General features: G+C 39.3%; 1 pseudogene; it reads right to left on the reverse strand.

The window, feature by feature from the left end:
* Positions 1–1,442: 1,442 nt before the first annotated feature.
* Positions 1,443–1,757, reverse strand: LOC102861760 (annotated as a pseudogene).
* Between the last annotated feature and the right edge of the window lie 1,556 nt (positions 1,758–3,313).

Raw genomic sequence — 3,313 nt, forward strand, 5'->3', positions numbered from 1 at the left:
GGAAGGATGAAATAAAGAGAACTGGAGATTTCAAAGAGCAGCCTGAGAACACAAAGTTAAGTATTATCACAAAATATGCAAAGAGCTAGAGTCTGGAGTTAGAAAACCAAAGGCGGAAAAAACCCCACTCAAGCATTTTTCAGGCTGAAAGAGAAAATTCATACACCGGTAAAGAATTCATAAACAGTGAGGAAGATTATGGACATTCTGAAATGATGCAAAAAGCATCAAAATAAAATGGGATAAATATACAGAATCATTGTACTAAAAATAATCAATTGACATTGTATTATCTCAGGGTAGCACATGAGCAAGACCTGATAGTATTGCAGGAAGAAACTCAAGCTGCACTGAAGGCATTGACAAAATATCAATTGACATGTTTCAACAAATAGATTCAACACTGGAAGCATTCACTCATCTACGTCCAGAAATTTGGAAGACAGCTGGAAAAGATCTATTATTTGTGCCCATTCCAGAGAAAGGTTATTTTTTTAAAAAAAGCAGAAACTATTAAATAATATTACATATGGGTAAAGTTAGTAAAATAAAACATTTTCAAGAAATACATTGACAATTATTTGCCATAGCAAGAACGTGGAAACAGCCTAAATGCCCAACCACAATGAAATGGATTAAGTTGTGGTACATTCACACAATGGAATACTATGCGGCTCGCAGGAACAATGATTTTGTAAATTACCACCTAACATGGGAGGGACTGGAGAGCATCATGCTAAGTAAACTATCCTCAGTCTCATAAAGACAAATACTGGTTAGGACTATTATTGTAGAGCGTGTATAAGGATCCAAGGGCGAGGGGTGGTTTAAACTTTGGGTCACACAAATTGATGGGTGGAGGGAATTGATAAAGGAAAGGGGAAAGAAAGGTCCAGTGTGAAAACCAATGTGTATGAACTTTATGAACTTTGTATGTAAACCAGTATAAATTCTTTTTACTGAAATTTTGTTGTAAGTTTATAAAGAACTTGGCTTTCCATTCATTCATTGTTGCACATTTTCCTCCCTGCCCCCCAAAATTATTTTTTTTATAACTAAAAGGTATTTATTTTTAACTAAGATTTATTTTGAGGGTGTAACTAAACTTGTTCTCCCCATCCCATCTACTTTGTAGAAGGGTTAATACAGTGAATGTTATAAAGTAGGTATGAACATCTTGAAGGATTGAAATCAACATTGACTGACAGAACAACTTCTTTTTAAGTCATCATAAAAATGTTTAAGAAAGAAGGGGGAAAGAAAAGGAAAAAGGGGCAATAGGGGTTTAAGATTGAACAAATCTCACATTTCATCTAATACATTCAATCCTGGCTAGAGTGTAACAAAATGGAAACAGGACTATAATACAAAACTCCCACTACAGCACACTGTACACACCTGTGTTCCAAGTCCACCCCCATTCCCTAACGCTTCCAATTCAACTATTTCCCAGCCTGTTGGGCCTGCCGACGAAGGAGCACGTAGATCTTCTCCTTGATCCAGTCTTTGTTGTAAGGCTGGTATGTCTGGGTATCGGCTCAGTAAACAAGACAGCTGAGGTCTGCCAGATCATCAATAAAATCAAACAACTGACTGATATCATATGTGATTGAAGGACTGTTGGGATTCATTCTCTTCAGATGTTCTTCATACATTTTACAAACACCTTCCATGCATTCATTCACTGATTCATAGTCTGCTTAAGTTCTGCCTTCTGGCCTCTTGGTAGGTTGTACCAACAAAATGGTGTGAGACATCGTGCTCTCTCGCAGCAGCCCCTGCTGAACCCACCGCCGCACATGAGCCCTATTTTTTTAAAAAAAAGAGAATGTAGAATGATGTGTGTCATTGCTGACATGAGATGGATCTTAGTGGAAAGCAGAGAATACCAGAGAGATGTTTACCTGTTGACTACGCAAAGACATTAAACTATGCAGATCATAACAAATTACGGGTAACATTCCCAAAAATAGGAATTTGAGAGCAATTAATTGTGCTCTTAAGGAACCAGTACAAAGACCAAAAGAAGTTATCATTCAAACAGGTCAAGGGCATTGTTTAAAATCAGGACAAGTGTGAGTCAGGGTTGTGTTCTTTCATTTTATCTATTCAAGCTGTATGCTGAGCAAATAATCTTTGAAGGTGGAATATGTGAAGAACATGGCATTGGCATTGCAGGAAAACTCTTCAACAACCCACAATCTTCAGATGACACAACCTTGCCTGCTGAAATCAAAGTCTTGAAGTGCTTATTGATAAATAGCAAAGCATTCAGTATGGACTACAGTTAACTTTAAAAAAAAAACACAATTGGACCAATAAGCAACATTTTGACACACTGAGAAAAGGCTGACATTTTCAAGTATTTACTTTTATTTGCAGCCACAAATAAATCAAAGTATTGCTACTTCCATCCATGGAAGCAGCAGTCAAAATATCAACCATATGCTACATTGGGCAAACACAAAAGATTCCTTTAGAGTGTTAAAGAGTAAAGATGTCACTTCAAAGACTAAGGTGTGCCTGATGCAAGCCATGATATTTTAAATTACTTAAAATACATGTGAAAGGTGAACAGTGAGTAAGGAAGATGGAAGAATTGATGCCTTTGAAACACAGTGTTGTGGAAGAATATTGAATAAACAACAGACTGCCAAAACAAATAATCCTGTCTTGGACAGGAAATGAAGGTGATGAGGGAGTTCTGGTGGCCTAGTGGCAAGAAGCTGCACTGTAACCCTGAAGGCACGTGGTTCAAATCCACCAGATGCTCTGCTGGAGAAGGAGGTGCAATCTCCTGCACCAGTTGGATCTGGTTTGATGGTACACAACAATGAAGAAAAAAGAAAGAAGGAGGAGGGGGGAGGAGGGAGAGGGAGAAAGAGAAGGAGGGAAGAGGTGAAGGGGGAGGGGGGAGGAAGAGGAGGAAGAGAAGGAGAAGAAGAAGAAATAGAAATGAAGATGATGACTGAGGTTTGGTCTCATCTACTTTGGAGATGTTGTTGGACAAAGCCAGCGCCTGGTGGAGGACAAGCTTGGTAAAGTTGAGGGTCAGTGGAAAAAAAGGAAGATGCTCAAGGAGATAAACTGACAGAGAGGCTGCAACAATGAGCTTAAACATGAGGGGCGGACGGGGGGGGGCGCAGGGGGCGGGGGGAACTAGGAAAAGAGTGGATAACGAACACTGTATTGGGACAGATGAGGAAAAGAACTGTTAAAAGGAACATATGATTAGGCATTAGTTGTATGACAACAGTCCAGAATAGGAGGTGCAGTGCAAAGCGGACCGGTTGTAGGGAAGGGAGGGACAAGG

This window comes from Elephantulus edwardii, unplaced genomic scaffold (assembly GCF_000299155.1).
Source record: "Elephantulus edwardii isolate Elephantulus edwardi_28Jun2011 unplaced genomic scaffold, EleEdw1.0 scaffold00086, whole genome shotgun sequence".
Lineage (NCBI taxonomy): Eukaryota > Metazoa > Chordata > Mammalia > Macroscelidea > Macroscelididae > Elephantulus > Elephantulus edwardii.